Source organism: Tasmannia lanceolata, unplaced genomic scaffold, assembly GCF_043159265.1.
Source record: "Tasmannia lanceolata isolate RefF3 unplaced genomic scaffold, GAP_Taslan_0.1 ptg000013l, whole genome shotgun sequence".
Lineage (NCBI taxonomy): Eukaryota > Viridiplantae > Streptophyta > Magnoliopsida > Canellales > Winteraceae > Tasmannia > Tasmannia lanceolata.
The window spans coordinates 26,522,757-26,550,064 of record NW_027518690.1 but is presented as its reverse complement, the minus strand read 5'-3'; the positions used below and the strand labels follow the sequence as shown (position 1 = coordinate 26,550,064).

The 27,308-nt window shown below is 36.9% G+C and overlaps 1 pseudogene across 1 annotated transcript in view; it reads right to left on the bottom strand.

Moving 5' to 3' along the window:
* The window catches only part of LOC143891105 (protein TPLATE-like), a 29,577-nt pseudogene that overhangs the window by 582 nt on the left and 1,687 nt on the right, over window positions 1-27,308 (bottom strand). Inside the window, exons 4-7 of the transcript XR_013255280.1 lie at window positions 24,977-25,327; window positions 22,750-23,053; window positions 10,317-10,439; window positions 1,709-2,170 (exon numbers count right to left, since the gene is read on the bottom strand). The product of XR_013255280.1 is annotated as a protein TPLATE-like (transcript). The remainder of the gene's footprint in view (window positions 1-1,708; window positions 2,171-10,316; window positions 10,440-22,749; window positions 23,054-24,976; window positions 25,328-27,308) is intronic.

The following is a 27,308-nucleotide window of genomic DNA, read 5'->3' as shown; positions in this document are numbered from 1 at the left end:
ATGAATCAAAAGATAAAGAGTAGGATTAGTAAACAATTCTTAGTACTCTGAAGAGCATATGAGCAACTGTATTGAGTTTTTGACCAAAAAAAAAAAAACTGCATTTTTCGCAATTTCGCAACAAGCCTCTAACCATGCAGATGGTCTTTTATCAGCATCAACCTTTTTTATGCCGGTCACATTGACATACTTGATGCACTTAAGGAGAGTTGAAGGTACTACCTTGTTCTTGTGAATCCAAGGCCTTTATGGAGCTTGCACACTTTGCTCAGGCCCAATTAGGCAAGATCTTAGTCGTAAAAATCGCTTCGTTTCGTCCGAAAGTTTCGTTCGAAAACCAGAATGAAATTCCCAAAATTTCGTTACGGTTGAAATTTCGGTAATTTCTGACGAAATTTTTTGAAATTTCGAATTTCTTCCGAAATGGATGAAATTCCAGATTTCGTCCGAAACTGCCCATGATGGCTAGTTTTCAACTTTCCCCCCCAGAATTTACTAGAATGCCCCTGAACGGTTATATTTTGTTCTTTTACTAGAATGCGAATGCTTAGATGGATGTACGGCCGCACAAGGTTAGACAAAAATAAAAATGAAGACATTTGTAAAAAGGTGGGGGTGGCACCAATTGAGGAGAAGATGATAGAGCACCGCTTAAGATGGTTTGGACATATCCAGTGTAGGCCTTTTGGATGCTCCGGTGAGAAGAGGCGACTCGTGCCATGGAGTAAAGAGAGGTAGGGGCAAACCGTAAACAACTTGGGTAGAAATAGTGAGGAAAGACTTGATAGCTAGGAACATAACAGAGAACATGACCTTGGATAGGATAGAATGGAAGAAAATGAGCCACGTAGAAGAACCCAAGTAGAGCCGGGACTAGAGCCGGGTAGATTCCTTTCACCTTCTTCATGAAATTTTGCTAAAGGATTCATTTAGCCGACCCCAACTAGTTTGGGACAAAGGCTTTGTTGAGTTGAGGACTGTTTTAGCCCCATTTTGTGACCGTTTATATAGCCGTTTTATAGCTGTTGGGAAGGGTCTTTTCGTCATTTTCACAAATACAAGCCATTAAACCTATATATACCCCTTTTCCCACAAAATTCTCCTCTACCTTCACTTACATCTTTCATCCCTTCTCTTTCCTACTCACACACTTCAACTTTTTACACTCTTCTAAGGGAAATACACTCTTCAGGTTAGATAAAAGAGGCTCTATGGTTGGAGAACTTACAAATTGTTGGAGAACTTACAAATTGTACTTACTATGGTCACGAGATGAAATGATGGAACATGCCCCTCCTTCAGGTTAGATAAATATTTACCAGTGTCATGTTTTTTTTATCAAAATTGTTGTTGTATATTGTAGAACTATATCAATTGGCATTTATGATTATCTTGTGATGCAAAAGGCTTTATTACGCCATAAGACATTATTTCATCATATTTTATTACGTGGAAATGACAAAGCCCATTGTCCATTTTTTGAAAGTATAATTCTACAAAACATCTTACACATTTCCCGCAAAGAATAATCCCAACAAAAGCTTCATTCTGTGTTAAATATTCCAGAAAAATCTCACCTAAATTTAAGGGAAGTCAGAAAATCCTAACAGAAGTCACATGGTGGAAACAGTTTCTAAGAGTGAAAATCAAAAGGTGAACACATTAAATACGCTTCAAGCATCCGTAATTAACAAAACCAAAAACTTACTTGAAATCCTGCAACCGTCCTGAGGATGTGTAAGCAAACGCGATGGAAAGGCTTAGATGACAATGATTTCAATCCACTGAGGAAGGGAGAAGCCCCACTTTGCTGTGTAGCAGTAGCCTGGAAACCACTTCCTTCATTAGTATATGCACCTGTGTACTCAACTATAGCCGGTAAACTTGGCCATAAATGGAAATATTCAACAGGTGAGCATTTGTGAGGCAAAAGAAGGTCAGTAAGAGGAATCTTATATGGTTGACATCTCAAAACCACGGGTTCTCCGAGTTCTGGCCTTGAGCTTCTTTTTTGTCTCATGACTTGAGTGGGATCATCCTCTGTATAGTCTCCCTCACCATAGTCTCCTACACTGCCGCTGCCATAGAATGGATAATACAAGACTTTAACCCAAAGAGCACATCTCTCAAAATGGGAAACACCCACAGTCACACTGCAGAGGACTGGATCCTACAATCAAGAAGATTGAGTAAATTGACTGCCAAATTCATTCATAATATTAAAACTCCAGAATAATATGTTGCACACAAAAAAAAAGAGAATGTGGTCCAAATTGGGTCTGCCTTTCACATCACAGGAATTGCTCAAATTATGGGTATGATTTATTCAATGAGAAAGACAAGGCAAGCTTCAGGAATAGGAAGTACAAGTTTTGTTAATTTGTTGAGTAACTCAGCAGCAGGATGGTGTCCAAAGTTTGCATCTCCCACAATCAGATTGACTAATATTCAGTATATGCTACTTTTGATTACATATAAGATATGGAACACATCTTGTGTGTAACGAAAGAAATTTAAAAGACAAAGACATTAAAACAAATGATATAGAAAATTCAATTATGACAAAAGTTTCGTCCACTTGAATAGTGTTCAATGTGCAATTTGTAATTACTTATTGCTATTTGATCACATTTAATGAGTCGGATAAAAAATGCACAAATAAATTCTATGAGAAGATCAAATTTTACTTCGGTACTTTGTTATTTATGATGGTACAATTATTCAATCACATAATTTCAGAACTGTCTAAAGGACAGCAATGCTTCCAACATTAGATATATAGAGTCAGCAAGCACAGCTAAGTATTTTTTTTGTGTTGGTAAGCTAGGATCGAACCTTTGACTTCAAGGTTAAGAAACTAAGCCTCAACCTGAAATGCATGCAATAGAAATACAGTTATCCAAAGGATGAACAAAATGTTCCTTTCGAACTAAATATCAGAGGCTAATTTTCTTTGTTCAGTAGATTCTAAGCTATGAGGCATGATTATAAGTACACAAACAGGCAACTGCCATACTGTATTCAGTTAAGAATCAGAGATATTATGCACCCAAAATTGATTATGAACCAGAACTTGAAGCGATAAGTGCTGTTAATTAAGAAACATTATGCTTGACTAAGAAAAAATATCAGCTTAGTATGAAATCAGCCCAAACTAAAGGATTATTTAAGAAATATTGTGTCTTAAAAAATGAGGAGCTGAACAAATATGGTATCATCAGCATATTGCAAACGGATGGTTAAGTGTTGAAAAGGGAAGAAGAAAGCACTTTCCCTCCCCAATACACATGGAGTTGTTAAATAATGGAGTGCCATTAGTTGTTTGGAAGTGTTTATTGAGGAGATGAACTCATAGATCATTACCACAAACTCAACTATATTCAACGCAGGAAATCTCTTGCTTGAGAAAGATCTGGGGTTGTCAACGAATCTTGATAATAAGCAAATACATCAGGTTGGAGAATAATATCCAGATGTTTGTTCCTTCCCAAAATCCTCAAAAAAAGGGAAAGTATTGGAGGAATAAATAATTGGATTTGTATATAGAAACTTTCAGACTTCTGTAGATGAGATGATAGACTGATTTGAAGCATATCCTGAATTCCTTAGATACTCCATCGTAGTATTAGCTCACACAATATTGTCATTCAAAGAACATAACAATGAAGGTTCATCTACAGCATTTCAGAGCCCATCCAGACACAAAATTTATCCAAGTTTCTCTCTTTGAAAATGACTCAAAGATCCATTGCATCTTGAAGGAAAAACCTAAAAAAAAGAGTGAAGGCTCCTAAAAAAGAAACAAGTTGTAAGTGTAGGTCTTTGAAAAAGACAACATAAGGTTTGGGGATTTTGCCCAGGAAGACACGTGATTTAAGGTTTTGTATAAGGAGACATGTGGTACGGGTGAATATTGCAAAGAACAGGCACACCGTCAATTACTTAACGGAAACACCTACGGCAGGTGAGTTTACGTCAGGAAAAAAAATCAAAATGCCCCTATATGTTTGAAAGGACAAAAATACTCAACTCAACTCGACTCAACTCAACTCAACTCAACTCAACTCAACTCAAAAAAGCCTTTGTCCCAAACTATATGTTTGAAAAGACAAAAATAACCTTCATTTTTAGCTTGGCTGGCTGCCTTGTTGGTCTTGTCTTTTTTGGACCTTTCGATTGTAGTTTCGAGGATTGGTACCCAAAAAAAACTCCACAACCTTCATTTTTAGCTTAACCAAAATGTCCTTCTATTTCCCCTTTTCCATTCTGTTAAAAAACATCATTTCCCTCCCCGCTCTTCTTCAACTCCAAAACCCAGACCGAATAGGGATATTTTTTCTGAAAGATGGAAGATCGCTTCTTCCCCAACAAAATGCCGGATTTCGTGGTAGAAACAAGGGATTCCCTCGCCAACCTTCTCCCTTGCCCCTATTTGAAAACTGCTGAAAATTTCATGAGAGCTGCTTTAGATCTTAAAGTTAAGGTACTACCTCCTCTGTCTCTGTCTCTCTCTCTCTCAATACTAGTTTCTCCTTGGTTTTGAAGAACTCAGGCATCTGTCATTGATTTTGGGGGGTTTTCTTCTGAGTAAGATCTAGAAGCTAGCTTTGTTATTTTTTTCAGTTATTGTTAAGTCCCTATTCAAATAGTGAATAAGACATGAAGTCTAAGAACAGCGTGTAAATGATTTCAGTCTGTACATAGGCTCTCTCTTGGAAGTGCATTTTGACTTTTTAAAGCCTTCGAAGTTACTAACAACAACCATTGTCTCAATCTCTCTACTTTAATCGCAACTCTGCTTCAAGAGACTCCGGGGTATTGAAATTATTAGAGATTTTTGAAGTACTAGTATGAGGAACATCTTCTTATTTCTAAAATGAGATCTATTTTCTCATACGTGGGTATGGTAGATTTATTGATGGGTGACCGGTGGTTGTGCTCTTGGCGCAGTGGATGCAAACCCTGGAGATCAACCATTTCTGGTGCTGTATATAGAGCACATAGAGATAGTGCACTCAAGGTGTACAATCCCCTTGCAAACATGAATTAATCTGAAAACCCATATGAAGAAAACACTTACGGACAATTTGGGTGTACATTCCAAATTTGCAAGCAAATCACATGGGGAATTACTTGACAAATTACATCAAAATACAATTGGGTTGTGTTAGAATATGTGAGATCTCACCGATAGGTTAGATTAGGCAACTATGGTTTGATTAGGTAGAATAAAATCACATCTTCCAAGATTTGATTTGGATTAATTGGGGAAGATTATGCAGGGAGGCTAGATTAGGTATTGAGATTATCTTCTCATATCTTGTCAAATCTCTTTCCATAAATCTTGTGATACTAGTTTCTATGTTTATCCTCTTGAGTGTTCTATATAAACACTCATTAGGCTTTGATTGTAAGATAAGCAAAGATTAGTGGAAATCTTCAATATTTTACATGGTATCAGAGCCCAAGGTCTCGAGTTCAAACCTCCTGGATAGCGAAAATCCACATGCGATGGTCGGCCCAAAGTGGGACCACATGTGCCACATGCTTGCCAAGTGGGCCACACGTGCGGGGAAGTGTTAAAGTATAAAAGATAAATAACGCCTTTCTCCAACATCTTAAGCTATTGGAGAAGTTGGTAAGTTAACAGTTTTACATGGTATCAGAGCCACCGATCTTGGAGTAACCACAAGACAAATAGCTGCTTTCTCCGGCAGATGGCCGATCTAGCCGTCCGCCCGGCCACCATTGCTCCCACATTCTCTTTCTCAAATTAACACCACTAGTAGTGCCTTCCTTAGCAGCTTCATTAGTTTCAATCTCCTTGCATCCTTAGCATAATTCCGTAGCATTCTTGTTAAATCTCCTTCCATTCTTTTCCCATCTAATTTTCAAGACTTTCTTAGTTGCCTTCAATAACCCCTCATCTTCTTTATTTGCGCCCCTCTCATCATCTTGTGGCAATTACACGGTCTTCTTATTTTGCTGTCAATACCTTCACAAAAAAAAAAAGGGATTTGCATTTTCAAAACACAGATTTGATATTTGCACACTTTTTTTCAATGTCCAATTTTTCGTCGATAATTGTTGACACCATTCTTAGCCGCTATTTGTCACTTTCTCTTCTATTTCTTTCCTCTCTTTATATTTTTGTCTTTCGCTTATTTCGGTTGAGGTACCTCTTTGTGGTACGTGCCTGAAATAGGAGCTCTACTCAGTTGAGGGGCCTCTCTCCTTGAGGTTCGTGCCTGAGAGAGCAATTTCTCTCTTTCATAAGGATCGGTATCTCAAGCTGACCCGTGAAGTCTGCCCATTGAGGCTTTCTTTTGCCCATAGAGGCCATTTTTTGCCCATTCCAGCATTCGTCCATTGTGACGCATTTCTTGCCCATTCCGGCATTGGTCCATTGTGACCCCTTTTCTGAAGGTTCGATATTCTAATCGGCCTAATGACTCGCCCATTCAGGCTTGAGTCCAATCCAGTTCATTAGAGCTCTTCGCGGCTCACCTTTTAATGCGACTCATTCTTCAACAACAGGCGGCCATCATCTTCAACAATATTGGCAACATACATCAATCGTGACAACGTGCAACAGAATTGGCAAATTTTTACATTTTTTTGGGGATATTCATTGTAATCAAACGTATATCGATTTTCAATCCATATACGTTTGAGGGGGCATGTTAGAATATGTGAGATCTCACCAATAGGTTTGATTAGGCAACTATGGTTTGATTAGGTAGAATAAAATCACATCTTCCAAGATTTGATTTGGATTAATTGGGGAAGATTACGCAGGGAGGCTAGATTAGGTATTGAGATTATCTTTTCATATCTTGTCAAATCTATTTTCATAAATCTTGTGATACTAGTTTCTATGTTTATCCTCTTCTATGTTGCATGGATTCTTTGCCCCCCCTCTGTCGAATCCGTGTCGACACGTCTCCGCATCCGAATCGGACATGGATTCACTTGGGACACACCCGGATTCTTGTCGTAGCCGTGTCCCGCACGAATCCTCTTTTTCTCGGGTGAATCTGATTCATCGTTATCTCTTTTGAAATGCGAATCCTGTATATTTTCCCTTTAAATGTATTTTCTTCTTAACTTTTTTTTATATGAAATCACAACCCGTACTCTTTTAATAAAAAACCCTAGCGCCTCAACCCACGAACATCAAACCCTTGCTCCTTAAGCTCTCTTAATACAAAAATCGCCTCTACCCTCTACCCTCTACCCTAAAATTTTTCATGAATATATATGCATAGACATATAGATATTTAAATATTAAATTTTGAAAATTTTATTTTATTTAAAAATTACCGAATCCGAACCCTACTTTTGGGGGTTTGCCGAATCCAACACCTCGAATCCGTATCGGATCCCGACACGCGAATCCGAATCCATGCAACACTGATCCTCTTGAGTGTTCTATATAAACACTCATTAGGCTTGATTGTAAGATAAGCAAAGATTAGTGGAAATCTTCAATATTTTACAGGTTGCAATATAAAACTTATAATTATGTATATATTGTCACTAGTATTCTGCCTTTTTACAGGTTGCAATATAAAACTTATAATTATGTATATATTGTCACTAGTATTCTGCCTTCTTAGCTGAATCCTATGAAACATGTTCCCATGAGAACAGGAACCCTCATGTGCATCGGACAGCAAAGGAATTTTTATCCTTTTGTTGCTCATTAATTGACTTGCTAATATTAAAGAGATTGTGTAACTTCAAGTTATTGTTTCTGATCCATTTATTGGTAAATGATTGTGTCTGAATCTTTTTTTTTCAATAAAGTGAGGCTGTGTTTTTTATAGTTCTTTTGGGTATATTTCACCAATCCATGGCTTAAACAAAAGAAAAAAAAAGAAATGGGAAAAAAACCTCTGTTAATGTTCAGAGTATCAAAAACTTCTCTGTAAATGACCATATTCTTCAACAAATGTGACAGAATCAAGGTTCTGAAAATCGGAATCGAATCATAAATCGTAACAGGGTTCGAAACGTAAATCGGATTGTAAATTGTAAGATTTTTTCAAATTTATATATAAAAATGAGAAAAAATATTTAAAAAATATAAAAAGGTAAAAATAAGAATAAAATGAGTAATTATCTATTTTCCATTTGAAACTATTAAATTAAATATAAAATTCTATGATTAGTAATCCGAAACACAAACCATATTCATCGCAGAATAAATTACTAAACAAAGGACAAACTATATTCTTCATATAATAAATCATTATATAATTTATCACAACAGTAAACAAAGTACATAGTCAAATCTATAATAATCATCATACAAAGAAATGTCAGCAATAAACAAAGCATTTTGAAATGATTTTCATTTTGAAATTACAATCAGTTCTCAGAATCCAAAACAGACATAATCGTAAAATTCTTAAAAAGAATTGTAAAAATCACACAATTCAAAGTCGAATCGTACTTGAATCGTAAGATTTTTACGAGAAAAGATTCTTCGTCCGATTTGAATTGTTCAACCCACGAATCGATTTCAAATGTAAGATTCAAATAGTAAATCGTAAGATTTTAACAACAAAGCTGCTTTGTTTATTGAGGTAGTTTATGACTTCCCTCATTCAGACAGATCCATATGGTCAGAAAAATTTCAAATGGTTCGGAAAGATTTTTGGATGGAAAACGGAAGAATGACATCAATGAGCAGTGATTTTGTTCGGTGAGAGAGATAGGGGGAGCAATGATCAAGGTTTTAAATTTCGGTCAAAACAGAAATATTTCGGCCGAAATTTTGGATTTCCACCAAGACTGAAACAAAATTCGCATGGATTCGTTTTTTTTACAAGGATTTCGCCGAAATTCTACCCAAAAATCTCCGAAATTCCACCGACAATTAGAAATTTCCTTTTTACAAGATTTCCACTTAAATTTCCGAAATTTCTAAATTTTTGACTGAATTTTAGATAAACCGAAAATTTTCAACGCAATTTACAAGATTTCGACCGAAATTTCCATCAAAACCGAAATATTTTGATTTCCATTGCGGCCGAAACTGAAACCGAAATTTAAAACCTTGCCAATGATGACAAAAAGAAATGTCCGGTCATTGCAATTGTTCGTTCAGAGAAGGGTGATGGTTGTTCGGTTGCGAAAGCTTTTTAATCATGTAATCTTCGAATTGTAGAAAAGAGACAAAGTAGGGAGGAAGACATAACAAAAACTAAAACAAAGATTAAGTTAAAGCTTGTATTAATTTAGTAAATAAAACGTGTTGTTTAATAAAACCAAATAAAATGTGAACTTGTTTTTGTCTTTTACTATTATTAAAAGCATTTTTTCTATCTTTTTATGAGATGGAATCATATGATGTCAACCCTTCCATTAGGGAATTGACCATGTGTCCGGAAACCACAGAAAGTACTTGCTCGACTTGACCAAAGAGTGAGATGCGGTTTCTTTAGAAATGACTTGGTGAAGAACCATGACACGGTTACCTTGGATGTGTTGTTGACTTGTTTGAACATGTCCAGAGAGACAAATTAGGCACTAGACTCACCAGCCAGTTAAAGTGATTTAGGCCATTGTGTGCCCCCTTGTGTAGGGTGGATGTTGTCTTGTATGTTCCAATTCTCTTTCATTTTCTTAATAAGCTTAGTTACAATAAGAAGTTTTCTCTGTAAAGTGGGACAAGTCTACAGCAAAGAAATGACTCCACAAAGCATAAGTAGGAAATGTGAATATCCATTATTTTCCTTCTCTTTTGAAGGGATGCTAAAGCAGAATGTCTAACAAACTGCCAGTGGCTCCAACGTCTTAACAAGAAGACGGTAAAAAAAAGAGGAGAAAGGTCAACAGAAAAACCAAGAAAGAAATATGTGGTGATCATAGAAGATTTGAACCCTGAAGATAAATGGATGGAAGGACATCTATAATCAGACATGCATTATTACTTATCACTCAGATGTAATATTGAATCCCGACACAAAAATAAAAAGTCGTAGATCACAAACAGTCTGTGCAAGATGGATAATTAATAAAAAAATCAGAAAACCCGAATTACAACTATTAGCCACCAGAGACAAAATACAAAACGATGTTAGTATGGCATATGTACTTACAGAAATACTGAAAGTAAATAATAATTGTAGTGGATAACCCTAATAATGTACACTCGAGAATGCTGACGGTAATAAAGCTGTAAAATAATTAATTTGTGCACATTAAATATGGATTAAGTTTAACAAGCATACAAAGCTACCAAGGTGAGATACAGTAACAAGTATATGAGGAAAAATGAAAAATGGAACAAACCATTTAAATCAAACCTGTGAAACAAGATTACGCAACTGGCGCACTGCTTGAGGAGATCCATCCATAAAATACAATGCACCAGATAGTCCAACACGAATATCCACCCTATTAAGTTCTAGTTCAGTCAAATTTAGGACCTGCAACACATCTCTGGTTTGTATAGTGTGCAGTTTATCACTTTATCTAATCAAATTGGCAGAAATGAAAGCATTGACATATAGTTAGGTCCCACGACTACAAAATCAAACCAGGACATGAAATGACCTAAAATGAATAGCTGAAGAAACCATGATCCAGTTGACTAGAAGTCATTTAACTTCATAAAAGTTAGACAATGAGGCAGCCAATCACAAAACATACAAAAGGCAGAAAAATAGATAGAGATCAAGGAAACAGATGAATGGAGTCACTCTATTCGGGTATTAGAGATTCAAAACTCCAAATCATAAAAACATTAGAAAAATACTTTATATATATATATATATATATATATATATATATATATATATATATATATACCCGGAACTGGTAACAGATAAGGCAGTGACGTAAGAGCTGACTTGGCGAGTCCTGATCGCTGAACTGGTTGAGATGCAATGACCTACACAGTGACGCACGAGGTCAGAAGGCCAACCCGGAGTCCTTGCTCCAGACGGGCACTTCGACACTCAAGTCAGTGAAATTGAACTGTCAAAGCGATGAATAGTGATTTCTTGGGATTCGAGTCCCTCACCTTGTCTTTATGAGGGCTATTTATAGTGAGGGCTTTGGGCCTTAGTTTACCCTTTTACCCTTGAGGACATGTGTCAACCTGCTAGTGGATCAAGTCCATAGTGCCATGTGTCGTGTGGAGATTGGGGGCTTTTTCTTATACCCCATCATATATATATATATATCAGTCCACATAACTCTTAGAAAACCTTAATTAAATCCCAGCTCTTGATCTAAGACTTTAATCTGACTTCGAAACACATCTTTAAATATCCAAAAGACAAGTAACGCCCACATTGCACACCCCGAGGTTTGTGAAATGTGTGGGTGTTTGAAACTCACTTAGAACAACTTAGTATGAATAATAAAATACCTCTAAACTAATAAAAAAAAACATGTGCACCACTAAAGATTAAAGAAGGCTCATAAAAGTGTGAACATGGAATGTCCCGGGATGCAAGTTTGATAATTATGTGGAAAAAGTTTGTTTTGATTCATTTCTGAAAAAAAAAAGGTTTGTTTTGATCTTTAATATTGAATCCATGGAAATCCTGTACGTCGAAGTACACATGAGTGTGGAACCTTGGGATACAAGTTGGGGTGCGACATAAGGTCGTACTAGAGCTTAAGCTTTAGATCCATGGAAGTTCCAAGCAACAAGTGACATGAAGTCATCATATTTTGAAGAACCCTTTGAATTAGAATCCCGGATGTTAAGTTTCGTCTTCAACAGTGAGGGCTACTCGAGGAAGACAAGCAGGAGTTGACCCCGCCAACCCGTTGGCTGGTGCTCAATGGGCCCTTGAGGCGATTGCCACTACGGTCCAACAACAAGGTCAGCATTGAGAGGTTGAAGAGGTTGTAATTTTTGAGTGGTTTAAGAGGTTCACGACTCCGCCATTCAAAGGAACCAAAGATCCGCAGGTGGGCAGAAAATTGGGCGAATGAACTTGAAAAGCTTTTTCATGTTATGATGCGTCTGAATAATATGAAGGTTGAGTTGGCAACTTTCCTGTTTGAAGTTAAGGGCCGTTATTGGTGGGAGACAGCTCAAAGTACCATTCCTGAGGACGAATACCCAATTGCTTGGTACCATTTCGTCGAAGTCTTTTATAGAAAATACTTTCACTGGTCCTATGAGACAGAGAAGTCTAGAGTTTCCATAGATGGAAAGAATGTCTCTATAAAAAATGAATGCTCTTCCACATTCCCAACCTATTTTGAATGTCCCCTACCTCCTTTCCAACTTCATTCACCTTCCCTCTCTTAAGAGAACTCTCATGTGCATTTAATGCTCTTCCACATTCCCAAGCTATTTTGAATGTCCCCTACCTACCTCCTTTTCAACTTCATTCACCTTCCCTCTCTTAAGAGAACTCTCATGTGTATTTTCCTCAAACTTTTTGGGGGGAATCATTGGAAAATTGAAGAAAGTAAGTGAGGAAACATAAGTTGAACCTAAACTTGTTGGAAGAACTCTCATCCAACGAGGTAGGTTACTTTACCTACTTAATTATTTTGGAATACCTTTGGATCAATATTAAGGCATGATATCTCTTAGATTAGGTTTTACTTGAATATTCTAGGTTTCTCTTCATGTGAAATATGTTTCCAGAAGTTACACATTCTGACTCATTTTTATAAAATATAGAAAAATTATTTTGCTCATGAATCAAACTCATAATTTTTTCAGTCATCCTATGTATCCGAAAAAAGAATCGTAGCCATCCTTGATGGGTTAACAGTTTGTGACAAAAATTTATTGGATTTGGATTTCATGATTTTTCTGGAAAAAATAAAATCATTTGTAACTGCTAGTTAGCAACCACAATAAGAAATCTTGTTTGACCTCTGTCTGATTGTTTCCATTGTAATCAACCATGGAGTCATCAAATGAAAATAAGAGCTTCATAAAATTTGTTCTATACAGCAAGATCTTTCAAATGACATACATTTCACGAAATTCTGACACCGTTGTCTATGCTTTTGACCAAAATCACAAGTTTAGTTACAAAAATTTGGTGAACTAACTGGTCCAGAATTTTGAGCTTAATTGCTAAAAATTCAAGTGTATTTGTAGAATGAATTTGATGTTGAAATTTCATGCTAAGGTACTTCAGCTTTTCTAGTTTCAGAAAAAATTGGAATCATCATTTTTTGACATCTAGATTTCTAGATATAGATTTTACAAAAATGATTTGTCTGAAAGCACTATACCGAACAATGAACTTTTCAATGAATTATTGAAAAATGTAATTAAAATACTTGTCTAAGGATTTTTATTTGGGTATTTTTTTGCCATTATCTTGATTTGTAATCATCAAGGTGTAAAATTTCATGTCGTGAATCACCTATGAAGAATATATGAGGTATCTATTCCTAATGATGGCTGAATGCCTGAATGGTAAACCTTTGAAACATTTTTGAGCGATTGGCATCTCATTGAACATTCTGAGTGAAATTCATAATAAAGGTCAAATATATTGAAGCTTATTATAATATTTGTAAATCAGAATCACATAATGGAACCCAAACTTGAATAGTGGGTCGTTTGAATTATTGAAAAAAAAAAGAATAATGAAACTTGAATCAAATAAACCAATAAGAATGTGGGATAAGAGATACTTTCTGGACTCTAGCTTGCTCTTAATCCAGAGTCTTAATAGGGCAGACCCTTGATTGGGAATTCCGGTATGGGCTTTGAGTGGGAGAAACACCTTAGGGGTTGTGGATTGATCCCAAGAGGTCATCTTCTGATATTCTAGGGCACTTAGGTGTATATGTCGACCTGGATATGGGTATGGCTTAGGTCTCTACCTCAGTTCTGAGGGTCTTTGACCTTGACATAGGAATCCTGATAGTATGAGCATCAGACTCTAGACTGTAGTTGGTGCAATGCCTATCAACACCGCCCATAGAAGACTTAATCCGCCTCAAACCATATTTGAATAGATTTAAATTCACAGAAACTAATGAATTCACAAGTAAGCTACTCACGCCTTACAATAATGAGATATATCTTATGTTTGACTGTATGCTTGTTATTTTTTGAGTAAAGCACATGAAACTAATTCAACAATGTAAACCTTGAAAACCTAAATTTGTCCCCATTGAACATATAACTCATTGGATATTTGAATATTTAACTCTGAACCACTGAGTGTTGACCATGACTCATTGGATATTGAATATAAAATTTGAAAATTTGGTTATTAAGTATGAGTCATGTTAGCCCAAGGGTTCAACAAGTACTCTGGAAACCTATGTTTTGATTACGAGGAAATCAAAGGTGAATACGAGGAAATCATTAGACGCGAGGAGATAAGCTGGAGATTGAAATCCCGTGAGGTATGGTTAAAAGAAGGTGGCAACAACACTAAATATTTTCATAAAATGGCCAGTACCGGGAAGAGAATTAATCAGATAAGTTGCTTGAGAGTGAATGAAGCACCGATTGAAGATCCAGCAGGGATAAAGGAGTCAATTGTAGCATACCATCAGAAGTTGTACACATGTTCCCACTCACGAAGGTCTTTACCAGACGGAATTCAATTCAAATTGATATCGACCGAAAAAAAAATGGGTCTTGAACAGATGTTCATAATGGAAGAGATCGAAGTGGTTCTTAATTCTATGAAGATGGACAAGGCTCCGGGACCGGATGGATTTCCAATGGACTTTTACCTACGATACTTAGATCTTATAAAAAATGAGATAGTCTTTTATTATGGAATTTCATGAGAGAGGCATAATCAACAAAGAAGCCAACACTACATTCATCACACTTATTCCGAAAATTGGAGGTTGAAGGATTTCTGCCCTATTAGTCTTATCCATTGTTTATATAAGTTGTTGGCAAAGGTTCTTGCCTGGAGACTTTCAGCGGTTATGGGGAATACCATTTCAAGGTATCAAGGTGCTTTTGTAGAACATAGGCAAATTCTGGATGGAATACTCATAGCCAATGAAGTTCTAGACACGGTGAAAAGGAAGGGAAGTAGCGGCATTATCATGCGGGTGGACCTGGCAAAAGCCTACGATCATGTAGATCGGCGATTTCTGGATTATGTGATGGGGAGGATGGGCTTTGGTGAGCGATGGAGATGTTGGATTCGTGCATGCATCAGTTCCGCATCATTCTCGGTCGAGGTAAATGGATCCTCGGAGGCTTATCTCAGCAGCTCGCGGGGCTTACGACAAGGTGATCCACTATCGCCTTAATTATTATGGTAAAGGAAGAGTTAAGCCAGCTAATCTCGAGAGATGAACAAATGGGTTATATCAGTAGACTTAGACGTTGTCAAAATTCTGCTACCGTTTCCCATCTACAATTTGCAGATGACATCATTCCGTTAATCGAAGATGATGGGGAAAGCATGCGGAATATAAGGTGTATCTTTTGGTGGTTCGAAATCATTTTTAGTTTGAAGATCAATTTTGCCAAATGTGCAGTAGCGGGGATTAATATGGATGAATCACGGATGGCGGAATTAGCTGAGTTAATTGGTTGGTTGTTTGAATGTTAAGTTACCAATTAAGTATCTCAGCTTACCACTGGGATATGATTTCCCTAAGGCTGCACAGTGGGATCCGGTGATAGAATGGATTGAGAGAAAATTTAGTACATGGAAGAAGCAATATCTCTCATTCGGAGGAAGGAATACTCATCAAAGAAGCATTATCGAATATGCCTGTGTATTTCATGTCCCTCTTCAAAATACCGGTAAAAGTCGCGAAGAGGATCGAAAAATTACAGGGGATTTTCTATGGAAGGGAAAGGAGGAAGGAAAAAGATTGAAACACTTGCTCAAATGGGAAAAGGTGTGCAAAGCCAAACGTAAAGGGGGTTTGGGAATCAGAAAGGTACGACTTCGGAATAGGGCACTCTTGGGAAAATGGCTATGGAGATTTGGGGTGGAAAATGAGGCACTATGGACAAGGACGGTTGCGGGTGGGGGGAGTGGGAATCTAATGGTCGTCTTCTGGGAAAGGATCCGGGGCATGGCAGTCAATACATGCTGTTCGGGACTACTTTCTACCTTTCTTACGATTTAAGGTGGGTATCAGAGATCAAGTCTGATTTTGGTTGGATTTATGGATTGGTGATGGCACTCTCAAAGATAATTTCCCTGATCTTTATCTTATCACATGTAACCCAGATGCGATGATATCTGACCCGTGGTGGTGGGTTTGGTAATATTTTTTGGGATATCAGAATGCGGCGCAACCATAAAGATTCAGAGACAGCAAATCTTGGAAGATTACTTGCTCTATTATCCAAATGCTATTTCTCCCCTAACAACCCGGATGAATGGATTTCGACGCCGGATGCAGATGGTAGATTTTTGGTGCGAACTTTTTTCGAAAAACTTAATGATGGAAGTGGAACATCTTCAAGGAGGGCTTGTGTCTGGAAGCCAATCATCCCATCCAAGATAGCAGCTTTTGCATGGACCGTTGCTTACCGATGTATCAATACATGCGAACGACTTAAGAGCAAGGCATCCATCTCGCGAGCTGGTGTACACTGTGTCGCAATGAGGAGGAGAATCTGGACCATCTGATGGTACATTGTTCTTTTGCTTACAACATATGGATGTCAATTATTAGAGCTTGTGGCATGTCATGGGTCTCACAACGACGGGTCTCGAAAATTATTACTGATTGGGGAGGGGCCGTCACGGGATGCCTTGGACAACCAATGTGGGCCACCATCCCATATGCCATTCTATGGTGTATTCGGCGGGAGCGTAACAACCGGATATTTCATAACAAAGAAAAGTCTTGGCAACATATTTTTCTGGAAGTAAAAGTTCTTATCATTGCATGGACAAAAGTAAAGATGGGGCTACCATACTCTATGGGAACTATCTTGAGGAATTGGAACTAGGTCATATTAGAGAGGAGTACAATGATATCAGCACCTCAATGGACTCGGCCTCCCGACGGATGGTTCAAATTAAACTTTGATGGGAATTTACTGGGTAACCCGGGGAGGGTTGGGATTGGGAGAATCATTTGGATGCGGAAGGTAGAACAATCATGACTTATTCGGGACTTGCTCGCGTCTGTGATGCCAATGAAGCTGAGGCAGAGACATTACTATTCGGCCTCCAATGGTACTGAACAAATAATTTGGGGCCTGTTATTATCGAAGGGGATTCAACTAATACGATCGCGTGGGCATCAAATCGCTGCTGTGGACGTTGGCAATTATATCAAACTTTAGACGCTATTCGGAACTTGATTCGGATTACCAAACCATCTCTCAATCATATGCCACGTTCTGCAAACTCGGAAGCGGATACCCTGGCAAAGGAGGGGATTGATAGGAAGGAGACTTGTATAATCTTTAACGCACCATGGCTGTAATTCCTTAACTCTTGTAATCTGCCCTCGTTAATTATGGGGGGATAGGACTGGATGGATAATCCAGGGGATCTAATCGAGGGACGCCTCGTCCCCATGTAATCTTCCATTATTAATGAAAATTGGTGTTGTCTTTAAAAAAAACAAGCCATCAAATTTGATTTTCCATGTTATATTGTTGGACTAATGCTTTTTTATGTGAAAGTGAATTTGGCTAAGTTCACAGCAATGGTCATAGCTATCTCATTGCATATCAAAGATCAAATGACCAATACAACAAGTCAAAGAAGGTGCTCACTACTCAGACATTGGATGAAGAGCTGAGGCCAATATCAAACTTGAAGACATTTTGAAGCTAAGGCTCAAGAAGAATTAATCGTGAAGCACTGAAGATCGGAAGTGGTTTTCATCAATAGAATGTAAAACCAAATTCCCTTCATAATCTAGAATGGCCATGACACTTTAAAATGCTTAATATTATCTAAATGGACCAAGAAACTCGAGCTGACCCTAGGGCTAATGAGGTGTCCATTGGAACCCATAGAACAACTTTGGTTGGTCAACCAAAGGTGCGCCCTAAAGTCCGAAGGAAAGCAATGTGAAATTTAATTAATAAATTTCCAAACACTTTGCCCGGTTGACCAAAAGCTTTGCTTGATCGACCAAGGCATTGAAGTCGAATTTATTAAATAAATTTCTAGGAAGTGTGCTTGGTTTACCAAGAGATATTTCTTGGTCAACCAAATCAATGAAATCGATTTTATTAAACTTCCAGAAACTTTGGTCGAACTACTAAGAGATATCCTTGGTCGACCAAAGCATTGAAATCAATTTTATTTATTAAACTTTCATAAACTTTGGTCGGTCTTCCAAGGGATATGCTTGGTCAACCAAGTATGTGGTCAGCCGACCAAAGCATTCGCTCGGTCAACCAAATATCTTATGGAGGCGCGAGTTCGACAACCAGCTTGGTCGACCAAGGATCTTCCATTGAGACCGTTGGACCTTCCAAAAATGAGATATTATGAGTTTCTCTATAAATAGGACCATTTGGTTCACCCACAATAACGTTCAAGAACTTGATACATCTCTCAAGAGAATCAGAACCCTTTGAGGGACTCCTTTTGCTTATCTTCAAGCTCATCATCTGAGAATCTTTGAAGAAGGCTTGAATAATCATATTCTCTCAAGTGCCATTGATCTTACATATAATTTGAGCGGTTGGTATAGGCACCTGTGAAGAGGCAAATCATTCCTTGTATCATTTCTTCATTGTGTTGGTGAGATGGACACTGGATCAACCCTTGAAGAAAAAGGAAGCACGGAGAACGGCGTGTAAATGGTGTAATCTCTATCCGAAAAGAAATTGAAATCGGTGACTTGTAACGGTTTGATCTCTACCTACATTGAGGTCGGAAAGACACTAAAGATTCAAGGAGGGGATTCCTTGAGCGAGAGGATGTGGGCCTGGATTTGGCCCGAACCACTATAAATATTGTGTGTGGTATCTCTCTATCTCTTCTCATCTACTTCTTCTGGTTGCTCGATAATATTCACTTTGATTTTTTTATTGCTTTTAGTTTGATAGTAAAAGAAAAAGCTTTGCTCAAAAGATTAATCAAAAAGGTTTCTCAAAAAACCCAATTCACCCCCTCTTGGGTTGCACCTGAGATCACAACTCACAAGAGTATTGAGAATTAAATATGACCCATTGAACACTGATTTTCACTCTGAACTTTGAACCATTGAGTGTTGAACTTGACTCATTTGATATTGAATCTAAAATTTGAAAATTTGCTTATTGAGTATGACTCGCAAGAGTATCGAAAATTAAATATGGACCACTGAACACTGATTTTACTCCACCTCAAACATGTTCCAGACTCCTAAAGTAGTAGTTACATTACCTACTGAGTTGTGTAGCGTATCCCAACTTTTATGACTACTTTTGCTGATCAGTAATCTTGAGGCGATAGCTGTGCTTGACTTATCTGGTGGAGGATTGAAAGAAGAACGCTTGTAGTTGAGGCATGTACATCAAAGTTAGTCTGTCACTTTTTAGTTTTATTTCTTTTTTGGGAATGTAAGACTATGATAAGGTCTATTGAACATAGAACTTTTTGGAATGCATGTTTGATAATTATGTGGAAAAAGTTTGTTTTGATATTTAATATTGAATCCATGAATGAATAGTTGTACTTTAATTTTGCATTTGAACTATTGGCTATCACGCCCACTTCACACAAGTGTGGAACCTTGCGATACGAGTTGGGGCATGACAGTTTGAACCACTAAAATGTAGTTCAGCTGATCTGCCATAGTAGCGTGATGATCGGCTTTCACACACATCGCACTGAAGCATAAGTTGACTTATTTTAAGATGTTAAGCAGTCATAACGTTGGTGATTCTTCCTTCTTTTCCTAGTATATTAATCTATTATTGAATTTTCATTTTTACCATACTAGTTGAAGATTGGACCGGATAATTTCTTCTTTTTTTTGAATGGTTTTGAAGAGGATAATATTTTTTATGTAGAGGATAATATTGTGAAACATATTTGTGAATTTATTATTTATGCAATTGATAAGTGCACACAAAGAAGAGGAATCCGTTGAGCAAATAAGGTTTAAGTGTCCTAGTTTATATCGTGTACAACACAAAGTTAGGGGAATAAGGATGAGAGAAGGTAAAACATTTATCTAAGGTTGATGGACCAAATTGATTTCGATGATAAGGTGAAACATATAGCTAAGCTTGATGATGACAATATGTTTACGTTACTTCCACCAAGCATATTCCGGTTCCGGAAATTTCTTGGGAAGTGTATATCTCGGGAGATTTTAATTTTTGTTTGGTTACTTATGGGTTTATATCAGGGAAAAACTAGAAATAAAAAATATCATGATATTTTCCACTGTTAGTCGCTGATTTGGAAATCAAAGGATTTGATCCGGATCCAAATCACAACACAAAATGGGCTGCAAATGTGAGAAATCCAAATCAAAATCTTCTCGGCATCCATACCGGCCCTTATTTCATTGGAAATACATCGAGCGAAAGTTCAAAGGGGTCGGTCACTTGTTCAATGATCCAAGCCGTTCATCTGGAGGCGGCCATGACTTACAATACTCTTATATTGAAGTAGTTATAATGTGTCCTTTAATTTCAAATTTAAAATTGAGATTTTCTTAATGAATTTGTGTTTATTTTTTCTTTCTAATTATGAACAAACCCAAGGGCCAAATACACCCTTAAGGATAAGGATGTATTTGGCTACATTCAAGAAAAACGTTTTTCCTGTACGATAAAAAAAAACTCCGGAGCAACATTTAAAATCAGAGGAAACATATTTGGTATGTAGAATAGGGCAAAATCTTGTTATTTCTACTCCAAAAACACCTAAAATCAACAAAAAAAAAAAGTCATTTCTGTTGTGGAATAAAATCAAAAGTGAATTTTTATCACAAGCGGCGATTTTTTGTCACAAGCGATTTTTTATCAAAAAACTTAAAATATTACAAAAATCCTAGAAAGAGAAAATATCCTAGGACCCCCATATTTCATAGGAAATGAATCAAATACCCCACATAAAAAAAACGAGATCATCAAACCAAAACATCTCTATTTCATAGAAAATGGCCAAAATACCCCTACTTCATTGAAATGGAAGATTCTACTATATATTTTTAATTTTTTAACTTTTTACTCAGTTCCTTTTTTTTCTCAAAATTACTTTTGATAAACAAACCTTGTGTAAGGGTATTTTGATCATTATATGAGGTATGAGTATTTTGGTTAATTTTCGATGAGATAAGTAATGATAAATCTTAAAAAAAGGAAAAAATCCTCATCCATATTTCATAGGAAATGACCAAAGTACCAATATCTTTAACAAGTTACCAAAATACCGATACCTCATGAAAAATGAGCAAAATACCACTCCATTGAAAATAACCAAAATACCACTATCACAAAGTTACCAAAATATCTATATTTCATTGAAAATGACCAAACACCCCTATTCCATATAAAATGACAAAAGTACCCCAATCTCGAATGAAATGGTCAAAATACCCTTATCTCATTAAAAAAAATAAAATTTTGAATAAGGGAAAACAGTAGCACACCCATCTTTCATAGGAAATGACCATAGCAAGTGACAAAAATAATCACACCTCATGAAAAATGACCAAACTCAATGTTTAAAAATGAGGATGCTAGTCAAAATGCGGCCAAGAAAAATCCTTATTGACTCAGCGCGGAGGCAGCCAAGAACGCGGTTGACGCGGCTGAGTACTCGGGAGAGTCAAAGGACTTTGTGTTGACTCTGTAGGGCAAAACACGGAACACGTTGACAAAACGCGGAACGCGACCAAGGGAAAAAGGAGTCGGCTCGGGGGAGTCCACGATGACGCGAGGCAGTTTTAAAACTATTGTCTTAAAGTGACCAAAATACCCATAATTCAAAAATGACCAAAAACCCCTATTTCATAGAAATGGCCAAAATACCTATATCTCATAGGAAATGACCAAAATACAATTATCCCATAGAAATTTAACCAGAATAAACATACCTAAGAGAAAATGAATAAAATACCTTTACACAAATTTTGTGTATTCCAGCTAAATATGAGAAAATAAAGAAATGAAAAAATGGACAAAATGAAATAAAATTAAAAAATATTTAAGAAGAAAAATCTTAAAATGGCCATATTTCATAGGAAATGAAAAAAAAGGCCCATATCAAAGTGTTTTAGCAAAATACCCCTTTCTCATAGCAAATGATTTATTTTTTGAATGGCAATCTCATAGCAAATGATTAAAATACCCATATCACTGTATTACTCTTGATTCTCTAGTACTTTTTTATATTTTCCAGTAACTATAGTTCATGATCTTGACTTGTAGAATTTGGCTATTTGAAAACTAATTGCACAAACTCATTAATCATTTGAATACTTGGCTTAGTAAAAACTTATAATTACATTTTAAACATTCTCATTTTAATGTAGTAAATGTGTGAGTTTTGTACTGTTTAAGCATTGAAAATGAAGCACACGAATCTTGAGTTTTCACAATTTGTTGGCTTCATTTTATCTTATTTTTCAAAATTTCCTTAAATTTTCTACATCAGACATTTTAAAATCAGGAAATTCATGGGGTTAACCAGCCCCTTGCGAGAGTTCTAAACATCTCATCACCCTCCACATTTTAAAACATATATTGAGTAGGTTGATCCAGTGACCTACGATGGTGGAAACAGTTCTATAAAATACCAAGTAATTACCTATAACCTCCAACCAGTAGCTACGAATTCAAAAGACTTGCAATATCTTTGAAAATGACATTGAGTTGAGTGACCTAACCTTTAGATGCAGTGTGATCCTTCCATCAGTTGAATCTGATAAATGATAAGCCTCAACAAAGCATGGATCACTACTACCAGTCAAAGTAATGGCACTTGGAGGCACTTTAAGAAAAGTAGAGTCAACACCCTTTGTTAACAAAAGAGTTAATTCACTAGGATCTGGCCTCCAAAGCTCTTGAATGGCCTTGTGAACCAATGCTTCCAACTTCCTGTCTTGGGCAGCAGATGCTTCAGAAAACTGAACTGTAAATTTGTGGTGGCTAAATGGGTAATCTCCCCTAGCTTCACCAACCCCTGCCCACCTGAAAATGATGCATGGTTAGCCACAACTACTAGTTCACGAAAACAAAGATTCTTTCTCAAAAATTATGTTAAAAAATCAGCCTAGCATTGCGAAGGATGGTCAAACATCTCAAACAAGCCAAGAATCCTCAAAAATATATTTAAGCAAGGTTCAAAATGTAACATCTTAATTTGAAACAAAAAGATCATGCACACAATTTTAAGTGGCAGACAGCCACCATGACAATTGAAGAATAAGAAAAAGAGTAATAATCGAACCTAATGTCCGATTTTGAAAGCTCGTTTTAAAATACACATACAAATAAAAAATAAAAAAAATATTAGCACCCATATTTCTGCAATAGCATATGTTAGTCTCCAAGATATGTCTCGCTTTCCCATCCGTCAAATAATGCTTAAACATATCACCCTCATTCACAAATAGACCTGGGAATTATAACCATAAGATGTCTACTACCTGTCCTGAGGCCAAGACCTCTACCTTGGTAAATCATTTATTCCCAATGGATACAAATACAACTTCCCTGTGCAGTCTCTAAAGTCGAAACCAAACTACCTAAACCCACCTGTCCTTATTTACCCAAGAATTTGGAAAATGAACATTACTAACCTTATACAGTCCTCCCACCTATAATTCAGCCACTTACATTTTCATCCCAGTATCACATTAATATGATAATTTGGCTAATGAGTATCAACAAACTTCACCAACACCATCTTTGACTCTGCAATGGCTTTTTAGAACTTCTGAAATAATTATTTTTAAGAATTTTAGTCAACCATCTTCGTTGATATTTATAACCATTAATAAGTTCAGAAAGAACATGACTACTATGATAGGCATAAGAAAGTGCAAGCAGTTGTTACATTCACAGTATGGTGTGAACACATGGGTAGCATAAAATGGGTGGTCAAAAGTCATTAGAAAACTGGAGTACGTTTCACAGAAGGGATGAGAAAATTAATATAACCTTTGAGGAAATTCATTCCACATTCTAGTGGCAATACCAGCTATGAGGTGAGTTCAACCGACAACATTTAACTTGGTTCAAACTCCAGAAAAACTTAAATTGGTTATGTGCATCTTTCTCAGATGTCGCTGTTACTTCTCATTGAGAATGATGTGTTAATTGAGCTTCAGATCATTCTCGGAAAATTGCAGAACATTCTATAAGATTTCTGTATGAGCAAGTGCAGAATGTAAGTGAGAAACATATCCACCAGGCCAACTATGAAGCAGTTACTTTTGCAAATAAGGGAATAAAGTTTCCATTCTGGTGTTTCCTGGAGATCAATGTGGACTGTATCTGGTTAGCCCTTTCAAAGGCCTGGCTTGTTTTCTGTATTTGATGCTTAAGTTTGCACTTGATGCTAATAATCTACAGTAAGTGAAAGAAAACCAAATAGAGAGATCTAGTTGGAACAAAAAACATCAAACCCCATATGTTTCCAGCGTCAAACACATCTTGAGAAACTTTCCTTTACAAAACAGACAGTTAAGTTATCGTGGCTGAAAAAAGCAGCTACTGAACAGCCCATTAAAACCAACAACAGGAAAAGAGATAACCAGGAAATAAAGCATTCTGAAGGAATAGCAAAACTCAGCAGAGTCGGGCCCAGTACAACAAATTTCATTTCAAAGACTGTGATCATAGCAGATAAATCATCCATTAATTGAGGTGGCAGATCACCTAAATTTCTGTTCCTCAATGTCCTTATATAATATATTAAAATTAAGGAAACAGAGGTAAAATCTTTTGTCTATATCACACAAAATGCATATACTCAGTAGCTACTCTTTGCCTGAAATAAATGACGCTACTCAGATGGAATTTTGCTTTAAAATATTTAAAACATGGGCAATAATATGATCAGCAAACTTCCCATGTCAAAATTTCATCAAACATGCATAAATTGCATACCTGCTTTCTGGATGACTTGTCACATATTTGATTATCTGTAATATAAGACGACTCTGATGCTTGTTTACAAAATCAGCTAACCCATTACTACTAAAATCTTCAAGTTCTTTAGCCAACAGAAGGCCCGCCCTGGGGTGCCGTGATCCTAAGCGTTGTGCACAGAGAAGAACTGCCTGCACATCTTGAAGCCTTTGAGGATGAATCAATGCTGAACAATAGTTTGTGAATATTTGATATGATAATGTTCAATGGATCTTCTGGGTCATCAGCTAGAAGTGGATCGAGACCTTCTAGATCCAAGTGTTCTACCATAGCCCAAAGCAGACGTGTACATATTCTTGGTGTGCTCACCTAGCATGTGTAAGAGGTTCTAATTTTCTCCATCAGGATTTCCGTCATGGTTATTACCCCTTCAGATTGCTCAGTTTTAATGCCCCTAGTTTAGAAAGGATATCAAAGTAAGTCTCGCAGACACTACTCGGATTTCAGGATGCTGCCATGTTCAGAAACTACTTCTCCATCTGATCAATTATGTTTTTGACAAGAAGTCGCAACTAATGTCTTCCATGTTCCAATCTTGCAAACTAGTCATCTCAACTTCGCCTGGAATAATCGCAACTCAAACTTTGGAATTCTTCATGACTGAGGAACTCCTTCTGTATCTCATCAGCTCACTCTTTATGCGAAGTCTTTGCCCCTGACTGGATTCCTTTCTCAGGTTTTTCAATCCCGTAAACCGCTACCCTTGCCTTTTACATAAACCAACTCTTTTGGTTGTTGACTTAGCAAATACATTATTCTAGGCCGCCTTTTCAGGTTTTCAACCTAGGGGGTCTTCAGACCTCGTTCTTTTCTTTTCTTTCTGTTTTTGCTTTCATTTGCCTTGAACCTTTGCTTATTTCACCAGAAGAACTTTCTAGGTGGGCTCGGGTTCAAAAATGAAGGATGTTTAAAGCTCAAACGATTTGGACCGGCTCTGGTCTTGCCAGATTGCTTACGTACCCCAAAAATGGAGGATCAGATCCGCGTAGTTCACATTTTTAGGGTTTAACAAATAATGGTTTAGCTTTTAAGCTTCAAAAGGATTGACAGGGAATAATTTTGCTTTTATCCCAAAGGTCGACCAAAACTGAATTAATCGGACTGCTTTCGTACCCCTGAAGAGGTGGGGATCAGGTCATAACGTAGTTCAAAATGAACTTTTTCTTTCTAAAAAAAATGCCCCTGGTTTATAATATGGTTAGAAAGAAAGGGTTTGATTTGACTTTTGGCCCAAAGGGTTTACAAATGAATTTTATGACATTAGGATTTTGGCTATAAAGGCTCAAACGTTCAAGGATAGTCTTCTGGTGTTTTGACGTGCAAGCTCTTTTGCAAAAGGTTCAAAACTTTGTATGTTTCTTTTGTCGAGGAGTCTGGTGGTATTTGCTGGCAAGACTTCAATCTCAATGCTCAACTCTCATCTCGGAGATCTCGAATCCATGTTCAAGATCCACAACTCTCATGAGTCTCCAAGTGTTGAAGACGATTTCCCATATGCAATCCATCTCATTGACTCCATCATCTGGGTTTTTGATGTTTTCAAAGAGTTGTTTTAGGGTCACATTCCCTTCTCCTTTTCTTTTTCCTCATATTCTTCTTCTCTCTCTCTCTCTCTTTTTTTTTTTTTTGCTTTTAGACATGTGGAATGTCCTTACTCTTGAAATGTTCCACCTCGGAATCACACTGAAAATATGCAGCCCAAGTGTGTTTTTTTTTTTTTAGGGATCAAATATATGACTTCATTTTCTGAAAGTCCTCTCTCAACTTCTTATCAGCTCAACTGAATGTTTGATGCTTCACTCTCTAAAATTTTTCACTTTCAACTTGATGTCTAAAGATAATGGAGTCTTGCTTTGCACATCAACAAGGCATTCACCCTGTTTATCCTTATAGGATCAAGCAAGACTACCATGAACCCCTCTAAACAGGTTTATTAATTCTTTGCGCTCCTCGGAGATTAAGTTTTGCCAATCCATCTTTCTGAATTTCAGATTTCGATACCACTATCAATAGTTTCGATTTCTTCTTCAAGTAGCTATGCTCGACACTCTTCCTCTCGTTTAACCATGTTCTAGATCTCGAGGGAAATTTCGTCTGCATTCTCATTCCGAGAAGGGTGGCTTTAGTTATTTAAACATTAGATCTAAGAATGAATCATATAACATCAAAGATATAAAAATAAACAATTTTATTGAATTGAAAACTGTAAGTATATCAGTAACTTTTGACGCGCCTCACTGGGCTTCTACATCAGACCTAACAGAAGACTGGACATTGACTCGATAAGACA